Source organism: Electrophorus electricus, chromosome 23 (assembly GCF_041902795.1).
Source record: "Electrophorus electricus isolate QZ-2024a chromosome 23, ASM4190279v1, whole genome shotgun sequence".
NCBI classification, from domain to species: Eukaryota; Metazoa; Chordata; class Actinopteri; order Gymnotiformes; family Gymnotidae; genus Electrophorus; species Electrophorus electricus.
Genome location: NC_137519.1, coordinates 7,679,752 through 7,694,611, shown reverse-complemented (window position 1 = coordinate 7,694,611; position 14,860 = coordinate 7,679,752). Strand labels below are relative to the sequence as shown.

General features: G+C 36.7%; 1 protein-coding gene across 2 annotated transcripts in view; it reads left to right on the top strand.

Moving 5' to 3' along the window:
• The first annotated feature begins 459 nt into the window (after positions 1-459).
• Positions 460-14,860, top strand: part of filip1l (filamin A interacting protein 1-like) — a 59,810-nt gene continuing 45,409 nt past the window's right edge. The window contains exon 1 of one of the 2 annotated variants that reach the window (XM_027011395.3): positions 460-771. The gene's annotated coding sequence lies outside the window, so the exon portion shown is untranslated. The remainder of the gene's footprint in view (positions 772-14,860) is intronic. The other variant, XM_027011396.3, reaches the window with a different exon arrangement.

Genomic DNA, 14,860 nt, shown 5'->3' with positions numbered 1-14,860 from the left:
TTCCTCAAATACAAAAATCTCTTTAAATGCTATTTCTTACAGCATTTATTGAACTGTGACTCCACAACCCATGAGAACAGGCCTTCATGCATTCTTTGGATTTGTAAATTATAGAAAAAATCAGAAATACTAAGACCTTTCTTTATACAAGTATTGATTTAGTTTCTCATATTTGCATGACTTGACAGAATCTGCTGTACCTTCTCTCTCTCTCTGACTCTCCATCTCTATATATAGCCATCTGTCTTTCTCTTAGAGTTCCTGAGGGCACAGTCTCCTGACAAGGCCATCTGTCCAAGGGGTGTACCATGAATGTGAGGGGAGGGGTGTGTGTGTGTGTGTAACAGAGAGACGGGGGCATTAAATTTAGCAGCACCACTGATATCTGCATGCCTGTCTCTCCCTCCATCCCCCCTCCCACTTCATTTCTCTGTTTATTCTTTCCTGCTCAGTGCAATACCGTCCATTCCTCTGACAGGGCAGTAGCTCACTCCCTTCACTCTGTATCTCTCCTTTTTTTTGGCTCATCCAGACACACTCTAGCAGGAACGCCCCCCCCCCCCCAACTCTGCGGATCCAGACTCCTTACCTTGATCTTTCATAGAGGCAAACTGAGGACAAGCAGAGACAGAACGGCAAGCAGAGGACAACGGCAAGCAATAAGGGGAAGTGTCACACTTTATACCGGATAACGTTTCTGCATTGTGTATGTGTATTATACAAGTTCAACTGTACCAGCCAGGAATTGTTTGACGGTCTAGGCTGTAAGAGGTAAGACACACACACACACACACACACACACACTCACACTCATATACACATGTTATGAGGTAATGTAAATCAACCTTCAAATCTCTTTCTTGCTTAGGAAAAAAGTGAAATTATAGTCCTTTTTAAAAATAATTCACAACAGAATCTGATTGGTGCAGATACTGATATTGCAAAGCATGCGACATGAGACCCCCACACAGCTGTCGGAGAGGCTGCTCATTGAATTAATGATAATACTGGTGCATCAGTTTGCTTTCCCCTTTTAACTTTGTGAAGTGGTGTACGCTCATTTGTGACTGATAGATTCATTAAGCATTCCATAGCTGCATTTGCTAATCCTTTTTTGCAAAGTCATCCTATTATGTTAGCATGCTTAAGGCACAAGCACTTCTGTTCAATGTCAGACTGAGATTTTCATGTTCAAGGCAGCAAAATTAAAATGGGGTTTAGGGGGGTGGAGAGGTTCAGGTTATGATCCTCAGGTTTCACCAGCTGGGATTGGAAACCTGCTTCTCTGAAAGAGATAGGTCAGGGCTAGATGGATGGTGAAGCGTCACTGATACATGTAGGCATTTATTCTGTTCATGTGTCTTGGACATCCACAAACAAGCTGGGACTCATTCCCTCTGTACTGTAAAAGAAGTTCCTTACTCATCCACACACTTTGGGAAAAAGAAAATTAGAATCGAAGTTCTGAGCTTCTGTAAACATTTTCCATGCATAAATAAGATGTTCAAGTAGTATTTATATGGTGATGAATTTAACCGGCAATGTTGCTTTACTTTGGTGTATGTTAGTCTATTATTATGGCATATCTGACTTCAAAAAGCATCATGGTGCATTGCAGGCTATTAGCATACTGCATAAAAACTGACATTCTCAAATCAGGCTCTAATACCTTACAAATTGAATCCTGAACTGAAAGCTTTCTAGTGCTCTTTTAAAACTGCATGAGAGATACAGGTAACATTGGGAGTACAATAACTGGCAGAGCAAAGCGAATTCAAGGCAAATATATGTGAGGCAGCTGTTATGAAAAGCAAGACCAGATGCATCCAATTTGACAGTTGTCCTCATATGACATCTGCAATATTTAGTAAAATTATTTAACAATGGAAAAATAGAAACAAACACCGCTGGGGAAATAAGAGGATGTAAATTCTTAGTTATATAAAAGAGCAAATTATTTAAATTCTGCAGAATTAGTGGTCAGATTTATACTCAATCATCAGTCTTCAGTACAGAGTTGGCTGTGGTTACCCTCAGAAGGCTGATGATTGCTACTGAATGACATATACATTACAGCTTTAGTACAAATATTATTTATGATATTTTTCTCTGAACTTTTCTCTGAAAGTAGGACTCAACACTTTAAATCTCAAAGAAAATAAGCATTCCAATCTTATATGTAGAAAAATATGCCTAGTAAATCAGTTATAAACTAATTTTGTAGTCACCCACTCCCATAAAATGTCAAAGGGGTATACTATTTACTAGGCTGATGCCCCTCTAACCCTAATCATAGACTATTAAAATAACTATATCAAGATAGCTGTAAGTATACAGAAACTTCTTCAAATGTTCTTTCCAAAATAATTATTTTGTCATAGTTAATTTAGAGAATCATGTAATAACATGCAAATATTGAGCTTTTCTCAATACATGTTAGCCTATTCTTAATCAAAACATTTAACATTTAACATCTTTGTTTTTAAATGTTGGCTGAATATTTGTAAACAGCCAAACATTCACTTGACTAGAGGATTAAAAATAATTAAAGGAGCAATAAGTCATTTTCACATTATGAAAACTGCTACTTTACTGACACCTAGTGACTTGGAAGTGTCAGAGATTTTGTACTAAATCTATTTTAAAGATCACCTCTATGTGGGGCACCCACTCTATGGAGCATAAACTGGTTAATTTGAGGACTACAAAGCAGTTTGATTCTTCATCTCACGTGAGCTGCACTTTATAGAAAATAATAATAAAAAAAATCTCTTCATAAATGCTGTTTGTTACTTTTTGGTTGTAAAACTGACTTTCATCCTTTAAAACCTTTTAAGATGCATAGCACAACTTCTACTGATTTCATATGATGTGTACAGATTTATCATGTCACAAGACATAATTGTTTTTCTTTCTACTTTTTGCATTCATTCATTCAAATGCAGATGTGGTGCCACTGTTTTTCATAAATGACCTCAGCTTTTTGTACTATTATGAAATGTAATCTAAACCTTTCATTGTTGTTTGGTTTCAGTGCTGCAACAATACAATGCAAACAATCATATGGCATGATGAATGTTCATACATTACAGAAAAACCATGTGCATTACATTTCAACAACTTGCTTTTATGCATTTTTAATTTGAGATGGCATGATATCAATTTCTGTGTACCAATCCGATATTGATATCTCGCATTTGAATGTCATCTGATATTGATATCGAACTGAAACTTTTTCAGTAAAAAAATGCTGTGGACTTGCGGCTCAGTTGTTTGGGGGAATTTTTTGTGTTGGATGTATTACATGTGCTATTTTTTACAGATATCATGCATGGATATGACATTTCATGTAATTTTGGTTAAATATAATAAAGTTAGGTATATATCAAAGCTTTGTTTACAACACTAAAGCAATTTTTTTTTTCATTTCATTGCCATACACTCTGTGTCTCTTTTAGTGATATATTTATTGCCATTGTGTTCTTGGTTCTCAGCTATACTGTACTCATCCCCAACACACACACACACACACACACACACACACACACACACACACACACACACACACACACACACAATGTCTCTCTCTCACTCTCTTCTTAGTATGCTGCCTGACTTACTGACTCCTGAAATTTCAGTTTACATTGGAATGCATGTCTATATATTTTTCCTAATTATTGAATGCAATTGTAAATACAAATCAACTTAATATTGACCTAATAATTTTTGTTGTGAATTTCAGCAGTAAATCGCTGTTCTAACTGGTACACACCAAACACACACAAGGCACTGTGTGAGCACTACCTGTACTATGAGTCTCTTTTAATTTAAAACCAATAAAAAATTTAATATGATAATGACTACAAGATGGTTATTCTTTCTAGTCTGCTCCTCAAAAGCAGGCTAGTGGCAAACAACAGTTATTCTGTTTGTCATCTGATTTAAATATACTAAAGCCATAGAGTGATGAACTTCATGAATGTAGAGAGGGAGAGCTTTACTTGTCCCGTTATTCTTTCTCCTGTCTGGATCAGTTTGTCAGGTGTCTCCTTTCCCCGACCCTGAACTTCCTGTACTTCACGGCCAAACTGGAAATGTTCCATACTTTATTTGGAATAGATTAATGAATAAATCACGGCTCCGAGGAAGTGAACAGTGCTAAAACACCAGAAGGCAGATAAGATGTTCCTCGCAACAGGTTATCAAAATGACAGCAGTTGAAATGATCACATGTGTATGAGCGCATGGATATTTGCATTTAAATCTGATAGTTTTAATTATTAATGTGAAGAAGACGCTACCGTGTATAAACCGTGCTCAAGCGGGTCCGGCTGTTATCACATGCTGTGTGCTGATGCAAAGCACTGCTTTGGGGGGGATCTGTATTGTGGTATTAGTAAGAGCCACTGTACACTGTAGGGACAAGGAAAAAGCTGAGTTGATGGTTAGTAAGCTAGTGATGCTGGTGACCACAGCTGACAGACCACATTGGAGGGAGATGCTGCTTCCTGTTTGTGCCCTTGTTACTTCAGGTCGGGTATCATTCACTTTCACTACATTGTCCCAGCTAATCGGGATTCTTGCTGTCACTGTTGATGAGGTCATCTATGGCTGTGCATTTCGAGACTTTTTAAATTCTCACAGATGGTCCGGGGGGTACCAGGACTGACAAGAGTGTATGTTGTATTCCTGCTACAAGTAATTTTACCCCCCCCCCCCCCCAAGTTTATTATGGCCTGTGGTCTTTTACACATCTTTACTCCTCATCTAATGGCACAGCTGTGTGTAGAGTAAGTTCAGAGTGGATCATAACCATTTACATTATATATTTATAATATTTGCCAGATTATCATATCCAAAAATGTTTTGTACTCTACTCAGAAATCATTTATTTTTAGTGCTGGTACAAATGGGCTAGTCTAAAGATACCCTCAAAGTACACCACTCTCAGGGTCATGAAAAACATTTAAATGGGAGGAAAAGCAACTTCTGTCTGCACAGCTTCTTCTTGTTTCTCGTCTGTGTACAGTTACCTTGGTATCAACACAGTCCAGCCATACCAGACTAAATTTGGCGCAAATCACTAGAAATCCTCTTGGCCCAGGTTTTTCTGTGAAATGAAAAGTAATGTTCTGGGTTAGTAATAAACATTTGAAGTGACTTTACTAATTTGGTTCTTTTAAGCCATTCATTTGATTGAAACTATTTGAATTTTAATTTGTGATACTTACCCACAGTGGGCATCAGGGGTGATCAAGAATTTTTTCAAAATGTTAATTGTGATGATCCTATTCTTAAGGCTAGGGAAAACTTACAATTGAAGTAGCTTAGATAAGACTACATGGAGGATGTGAGAATAACTTGAATTGAACGATAATCATGAGATCCATGAACACAAGTACACCTACAACATAATGAAAAATCTTTGCCTCAGATTCATTTAGTATCACTGTGATAAATAAAGTTTGTGTTTTTGGTAAATCATTCTTAAAAACCCACCAGTTTTTAGGACTGGTATATTCCTACACCAACTAACATGTTTGAGCAAAAAAAAAAAAATTGTGCTTTTTTTGTGTCCTTGAAAATAATTTAAATTTGTTTTTGATTGCAAATAAATTTGCCTTTATTCATTTAAGAATCTTTCAAAAATGATTCATTCACAAATTGTCCATCACTATTCTGGGCTCGCTTAACCCTCGTCAGAATACTGCAGCAAGGGTACTGAGGGCAAGCATGATGCACATGGCATTTCCCATGGGGCAATGCAGCTCTCTTTTAGATCAGGGATCTTATTTCTGAGCAGAATGCCCCTGGACTAGGCTCGGGGAAAAAGGCTCTATTTATACCATCAGAGTGGCTAATGTTGCAACCAAGCCATCTAGCAAATAAACCATAAAGCATCTCACCAGATTATATATATGTACACACACATTTATTCACATTTAGGCATTTAGTCAAGAGATTTGTGTGATCATACTCATATGGAGACTTACATAAAAACACGTTTATTCACATTGGACATGTGCATAACACACAAACAACCATGCATGAGGGAGAGAGAGAGAGAGAGAGAGAGAGAGAGAGAGAGAGAGAGAGAGAGAGAGAGAGAGAAAGAAAAGAACCTAATGAACCTTTCATCTGTGCTGCATTAAACAGTTAAAAGTACATCTGTTCAGGCCACCTGGACCATGCACTCTGTACACTCTTTATAGTTTTCTTCATCCACTAATAAAGCTATGGGTAACTTCAATATTCGTATCATATTTATAGGGCAGAATTGTGTTGATTTTTGACTGGTGTTCCTCTGAATGTCTTAGGGACCCACTCGCAAGTGTAACCACATCCTAAATCTAACTTGATTATCAGTTTTGGTATTGATATCAACACGTTGTTTCCAGTTTGGTTTTGATATAAACAAGTTGTACAGTTTCCATGAACAGGTTACTGCTTATGGCTCACAATGGATTTACATTCCTGTTCCTTAGTAGCACTCATTCTTCTGTACAAGTCTACAAGTGTAAGAATTTTAACAGCATCTTGCAAAAAATCCTCTATACAACTTCTGATGCTAAATTCAGTCTTATTGGCTATAATAATACTATGCTATTGCCCTTTGATTAGCTACATGTGTCTTTGACTAGGTTACCTCTTTGGGGTATTAGAGTACCTTCAGATGGGACCATGTCCTTAAATTTACCAGAGTAGCAGGTATTGAGCCATGCCTTAAGAAACCATATCCTAATCCACCTGAACCATATCCTAATCCCCCTGAACCATATCCTAATCCACCTGCACATTTTTCCTAATCCCCCTGAACCATATACTTGTGTCCTTCTGAACCCTCTGGTTTTCAGAAGCATCCCTCTGGATTTCAGAAACCAATCACAGAATTGGCTAAAATTGTTCACTTACTACTTACCTCGTATTTATTTTCTATGGGGAGCATGGTATTTTAATGAACAGCCCAAAGAACAAGGCAAGTTTAAAAAGACTTGTTTAGATCTTCAAAGGTGATTACAAGTTTGTTAGTTTAAATTTAATGTGTTAATTGAATTCAAAGCCAACAGAGTGCAGTATGGTGTCCCACAAGGCTGTCTCCTATGCCTGTCATTGTTCTCTTTTTATATATAGCCCCTTCAACATGTAATTTGAAAACTAGTTTGGCTACTTCAGAACACTGCAGCCTGTGTCCTTACTAGTAAAAGAAAATATGAGCATATTACATTGATTCATTTTACACTTGGTTCCCATTAATCTACAAATTGTGTATGTGTTCTTACTTAAGATGTTTAAAACTCTTAAAGCTGTAACTCCAGCATGTCTGGCTGATTCTTTGGTGCTTAAATGGGTTCACATGGCCTTTCCTCTGACAGCATTACATTACATTAAAAATACAGTTTTACAACAACAATAAAGAGTTATCCATGAACCTGCCTAAGGTAGTGGATAGACTGCAGGTTCATGGAGTCATAAGATCATACAAATCTGTGCATTAATCTTAGTGTGTGTGGGTTTTCTAAATATTTAGATCAAAATCTATATTTAAATTTAGATCTAAATATTTAGATTAGTCTCAATCTGGGATGCAAGCAGTAATTCAACCTATTTAACAAGGAGCCTCTGGACACTTGATATCCCACCCATGCACAATAGTAATCTATCAGCATGTGCACTCAGTTTAAGGCAATGGCATCTGGCTTCTTTTCAAGGAACCTTAATTGTTCTGAACATGTTCCCCATGTTAAACCTCTTGTCACTGTTTTCTACCATTGTGGTCACCAGGAACTGTACCTAAATATGATGAGAAGGGCTTAGCATGAGTCATTCGTGAAATGGCCAAGGCAATTATCAAGTTATTTTCTCCTGTCTGCCACATAACCCCGTGCCTTGCCATGACAGATGTACACACAGCACATTAGGAGCCAGCATTAGAACTAGCAAAGTGCAGACACGAAAGAGTGCTCTCATCTCCTATGACCGTGATCTAGCTGGGTCTAATACTCTTGATACAGAGTGCATCTGTGTAAATGATTGCATAAACTTGTCTCTTACATTATGTAAGGGTGGAAGATTAAAAAAAAACAAAAAACACTGGATGAGTCATGGCCACAATCCTGATGTAAGATATTATTAGTGATTGCTTTGCTCATATTTTAGCTAAATGCCAATGACTTAGACCCACTAAGCGCGATATTTTTTTCCTGAAGTGCTGGAGGTGCAGCCAGTAAACTGAATAACCTGCTGATCATGGAGATGAAGGTGCTGATATTCATAGACTTGCAGGAGAGAAAATGTCATGGGTAAAATTAACTCACTAACTCTACTAACAAACGTTTTAACATTAGGCTTTAACCTGATATAGCTTTAAAAGAGGTTCTCAGGGTTCTTATTTAGACAGTTGTAACTAAAATAAAAGAAAACGTTTGCTTGCCACACACTGTCTCCAAATTGATTAATTAATTTATTCATTCATTTATTTTAACTACTATTTGGACTCAGGATAAACTGAGACAAACCCTCATTAGCAATGTAGACAAGAAAGAAGAGAAAGTGCAAAACAGTATAACATTAAAACAATCAACAATATAAGACAAAGTGAGAAAGGTTTATGTATATAGCAATTTTCATATACAGTGCCAGTACAAAGTAGTTTACTTTTGCACAGACATAAAATAATTAAAACTTATTAGCTTTATTAACTCTTGAAGGTTACATCATTATATCATTAACTTAAATTGGAATATTAAAAAAAACCAACAACCTAAATGTACTTGAAAAAAATTATGAAAAAAAAGATTAAAAAAGAAAACATTAACTTGGATTTAAAGATCTATAAATTTGTCTGGGCATTGGTTCCAGTTATGTGTTACACAAAAGCTAAATGGTGCTTTACCATGTTTGGTTTGAATTCTAGGCTATACAAGCTGGCCTGTGTCCATGGATCCAAGAGATCTACTGGGTTTATTCTCTGAGCACATCAGAAAAGTATTATGGGATAGAAAGCTGTTCTGGTGATTGATTTGATCTGGTTAGTAAATGTGAGATTTCTGGCTTTCATTTCTAGATCTGTAGAATTAAAATGTACTAATTTTGAGACACACCTCTCTGTTGCCAAATATAAAAACCTCTGTTTTATCTTTATTTAACCAAAGGAAATTTTGTCCCATTCAGTTATTTATGTGCTTCAGCCATAGACGGTGTGTCTATGAATGTGTCTATGGGGTTGTAATTCAACTTGCAGTGAAATGCTTTTTCATCTGTCTGGTGACCCAAATTAACAAAGAAAACATAAAATATATAGGAATATAGGAATACATAAAAATGTAAGAATATAGGGGATACAAATATAGGGAATTAAGAATATAAAATGTACAAATAGAAATGGAAGGTGAAATGTGAGAGGTAAGGTTAAAGTATAAAGTGCACAATGTATGTGCAGGTGTGTGTGCAAGAATGCCTTTATACATGCTCTGCAGTCTCTGCAGCATAACTGCAGCATCTGTATTCAGGTATTCAGAGCTCTCAAATAACAGAATTAATGAACATCAATATTTATTTTAGTGTGGAACGTCCAGAGTCCACAGTAGTGTGTGCCTGTGTATGTATGCATGTTACAGTCCTAGTAGTATCAGGATGACATTCAGGCGTATATATTTATAACCTTTTATGAGGATAGTGCTTTCACTCTATATATCCATGTATCTATCAGTCTATCTATGCATCTCTCTCTCTCTCTCTCTCTCTCTCTCTCTCTCTCTCTCTCTCTCATATAAGTTCAGTAATTCTTGTGGAACCCCACATGTAAAACTACTGTCTTCTAACATCATGATAAGATGCTCAGTGTAAGTCATAAAACAGTCTGACAGTTCGGAGTAAACACTTCAGCTTCATTGCTGTCCATGGTGGTAATCCACAGTAGCAAAGCTCTGTTTATATAGCCAATTTAGGAAACAATAAAAGTTCCAATTTAGACTATTACACCAGGTATGATACTAGATGTGACAAAAGACCTATGCTCACAAATAGATATAGATAGACAATTTCAAATCATGATTTTTAATTTTTAAATGTCTAGAAAATGTAAATCTAAAAGAAAATGTTTTAACAAATTAAAAATACTGGGAAATGTATAAATGAATTATAATGCCTTCAAATAGCATTCATTCTCATCTTAGAGTTAACAGCACTGGAAGAGAATAAAAGATTTGCTGTCTTGAAAAAGAAAATATATTTTGTATTACATTTGTGTGCAAACATGGAAACAGACAGATGGAGAAAGAGTTACCAGTTACCATTAGCGACTTAATCCTTACCATCCTATCCCTCTTTTACCTATATGCACAGACATTTCAATTTAATCAAAATCGGTATGCTGTTGCCATCTAGTGTTAGGGCTTGGATAGTTCATGCTTAAATATATTTGCAATAAATAAATAGTAGGGCATATCTGAGTCAGCAGAGAGTCTCCATGGCTGTTTGCCTGCTGTCTTGATTTCTCTCTCACTATGCATCCAGAGAAATTTTGTGTCAGGGAGCTTCATATATTTTTATGTATTAAAAAATAATAGGCCAAAATTTCCAGCCCACATGTTTGTGTGTGATGTCTCAGGGAGCAATCGTGGTTGCAAGCTTCTTTTGATAGTGTTTGTGGTAATTGAGAAACCAGATTATTCACACTTTGTCCCCACCATGCTAACAGTGATCCTCACAAGACCAACATGCTTTCCTCTCTGTGGCCATTGCTTTATTGTCTAGCTTCTATCTATTTGTGCTGGTTGTAAATTCAACTTTTTACTGGTTACTGTGTTCATCATCATCACACAAACACACACGTATACACACAGTGTCTACCTGAAGATAATACGAGGGGCTCATAGCTGAAACATTATACATTTTGAGACACTCCAAATATAAATATTTGATGTATTTTGCCTGGCTATTTTCCCAAACTTCACAATACCATGTAAAGGAAGACGAGGCAGGATACAAGTGCTGAGCTGAGCAATGTTTATTTAGGGTAATTACAAAACCATAATTATTCTTATAGTCCAAGTGTGGCTGGATAACTAAGAAACAAAACCAGAAAGCATGATTGACAAAAACAAAGACTAAGAACTGGACACAGAGAAATGAAAGCACAGCGACACATGTAAAGCAACAGGTTCAATGCCTGGCAAACAAGACCGGAAAACAAGAGGTACATATACACAATTAGACCAGGGAAAACAAAATATAGGTACAAACAATGAAGGGTAGTGCTATACAAAACATGAGAAAGGGTGAAGCCAAAATGAAACAGAAGAATGAACAAAGTCATATGCCACTTAGCACCATGGTAACCATAACGCCAAAGGAGAGACCCAAACATACCCAACCTATGCCTAAAATATCCCCTAGTGACAATCCTAGTAGTATCAGGATGACATTTTATCAGAGTAAGTACTCGGGCGTATATCATTTAAAACCTTGTATGAGGATTGTTTCAGTTTGAAAGCAATAAATCATTTAGCTAAAACAGTTGAAGATAAAACTAATATAGATGTAGATATAGAGGGAAAATGCTTTCACTCTATATATCCATGTATCTATCAATCTATCTATGCATCTAAAATTTCCCCTACTGTCACACAGGAGGGTTCCACCTCTGGCCACCAGAGGTCAGGCTCACCTGAGAACTGCGCACCCTCTCCCTTGTCTGTCAGCCTATAGCTATCACCTGTTGCTAGTTAAGTAATTAGTGGCAGTGTATTTAAGATACCCCTGTAGGGTAATTTAGTTGTGAAGTCTTGCTGCTACTTGTAGTTGGTGGTTCTGGGTGGTTTACATGGCTGTGTTCTTTGAGGCCTACTTTGTCTAATGATCAAGTTTTGGTTGTATCCTTTGTTTTGTTGCCTGGCTACCTGTTGATCTCTGGTATTTGTGACCTACACCTGTTCCTTGGAATACTGATAGTTCTGGATTTGTCTGCCTCCCATTAAATAATCTGCACGTGGATCAGTACAACTTTTCTGGTTTTGTGAGTGTAACACCTATAAACTGGCTAACCAGAGTTGCAGTCTCCCTGAAGTAACACCATGAAGTAAAGACAGCTAGTCAGACATCACAGGCAGCAAAGGTCAAAACACCCTTTATCATAATAGAGGTCACACTCATCTCTGCTGTAAGCAGTTTGTGACATGGGGTCTGTCCTGAGTGGAGGTCATGCTTGTACATGCTAGCAGCAGTCTGTGACACACTACTGTGGTTTAGAAGAAGAAAACATATTGGGCTTAGAGGGGTCTGAATATTCTGCATAGACCTATAAATTGATCTTTGTATTTGTTTTTGGACTTGCTTAATTGCAGGATTTTACTTGAACTGAATGTCTGCTACTATGGAAAACCTTTTGTTTTGGACATCTACAAAAGACCCCAAAACGAGCGTATTGGGAATTTAAAAAGACAGTGGGTTTTGCAGTTTGATGAATGACCAAGAAGGTGAGTTGCTAATTGGAGCTGGAGCCCAGGCTTCTATGCTTTGTGCTCTGAACACCCAGAGAAATTAACTGTTATTCAGCTCAATTGAAATGCAAGACCATCAATGACCATAAAACTGTTGTGACAACCTGCCATCTCCATAGTGATATCCTCACTGTTTGAAAACAACCCACCTCTGGATACCACAGTGGAAAAGCCCAAGATTTCTGTTACTTTCACTTGGCAAGAATGCATCTTCTCGTAAAGAGGGAATGCATCACTTTGATGTTAGCAATTATGTATGTAAAAAGGTGTTGGGTGTCTTTAACTGTAGGTTTTTACTGTAGTTTCAGAAGTCGCAACAAAATCAGAAAAAAGACAAACTGAATGCCACATACATTTTCCAACTAAAATTCTTTGAGTTCCAAAGTAAACTATAGCTAATGCAGTAGTAATATTCACTATTAGTCTTGCTATTAATACCAGTTTATGTTGAATTGTGATAAAGATCAGAACATTTGTAAATTTTACTGTTCTGTGCTCACTTGAATGTTGTGGGTGCTGATGACTTTCTGCACATCATTGCTATCCCCTGCAGTCCAACGGTAGCCTTTTCTGTAGGAATGTGCAGAATGTCAGGCTCTGAAGGACGGTGTAAGCTGAGTGATAAAGTACAGTACTAAATGGTACTAAGGCAGTCCCAGACTGATGCAAACAAAGTCCAGACAAATGAAAAGGGCTTATATCTGTATTGACTGCCTCAAGCCATCAATGCTGTAGGTTGGTTTACAGAACTTTGGGATATTCAATTTATTTCCTAAGATTTTCAGGTCCATTTGTCTGCTCATGATCAAACCAAACACAAACGCCCTCATAACAATTATATTCAGATGCACTGTCAAGCAATAGATCTGTGTGCCAATTATTTACTCTGCACATGCATCTGAGCTAAAAGTTAATATTATTTTGTGTTCATAGTGTTACGGAAGATCTCTGTTTACAGTTAAAACTTCTGGTTACAGCAATTACAGAAATGACCGATATTAAAGCAACATGTGGCTTATATAAAGAACAGATTTTCAATTATATATTTGAATTATATTGTCTGTTTTTCTTCTTTCTTAATTAATTTATTTTCTTTCTTTGTTTCACCCTGAAACTACAGCTGTTTCAGCGCTTATCATTGTGGTATGAACATTTTGTTCTCACAACGCTGTGGCTATTTAACATCACATGCTGTGTTCTACGATGACTACAAGAGTTGGAGAGTTCTTACCTGATGCCTTCATACTTAGCATGCTAGAAACTCACAAAATGTATGTGCTTCTACACACACACACACACACACACACACACACACAAACAAACAAAAAAGTAACACAAACACACGCTGTTTATGTAGTAGTTGAATTATACATTCCAGGATCCTTAGGTAACACACAGCACAAGCTGGATGAGTGATCGAGAAAAATATAGAAAAGTGAAAAAAAAATGGAGATAAAAAACAGAGTGAAGTGAAGACAGGAAAGACAGAAAAGAAGGAGAGGAGAAGTGTCTGCATGACAGCATGATGTGTGTAGGGGCGTGTGAGAGAGAGAGAGAGGAAGAGGGGTGTTCCAGTAACACACCTGCATCATCACCTTTCACCCCCAGTGCTTATTTTCTTTTCCCGTTAGTGGATAGTTCTAAAACAAAACTATTTTTTACATCACTTTAGTGGAGTCGGTCTTGTAAAATCAGTGCATCTAAAATAAAATATGGTGAAAAAATACCTACTTTTCTCTCTTATGTTTCAATGTGGCATAGAAGGACTCAAAGTAATCACATTAATATATACTGAAAAAGCAGCAATGCAGTGTTTCCCAAAACTTATATCTCAATCTTTAGATTTCACCTGGGAATGTTTTAATGCTGTGTTAGGTTAAGTTTTACTGCTGGGTTAGTGTTAGGTGATAGTTTTACAGCTGTGTTGTATGGTTACAGATGTTGTGGTTACTGCTGCACCACTGCTTCCCAAATTTTCTAGACAGCTTTATTAGCTAGTTTGATTTTACCACAATGTTCTATTTGTTTGAGACTTATTGTGTAGCAATATGATGGATTTAGTTCTGAAAATACCACATTTTCTCTTTTGCACTTCTCATTGTGAATCCAACAATGTGTAACAATGAACTGAGTTCAGTGTATCATATATTTTTACACAATGTTATTCCTTATATTAATTGTAATTATTGCAATACTTACACCATAAGAGTGGGTTTGTAATGTAAATTAATGTTTTTTTTTTCTTGCGAATGTGTAAGATCACTCACTATAGATAGCAACTGTACACCTGCAATGTATTTTCAGAAATATTTTGAAATAATTGATGAGTGTATATAAATATTGAAAGCGCTTCAGTCTTA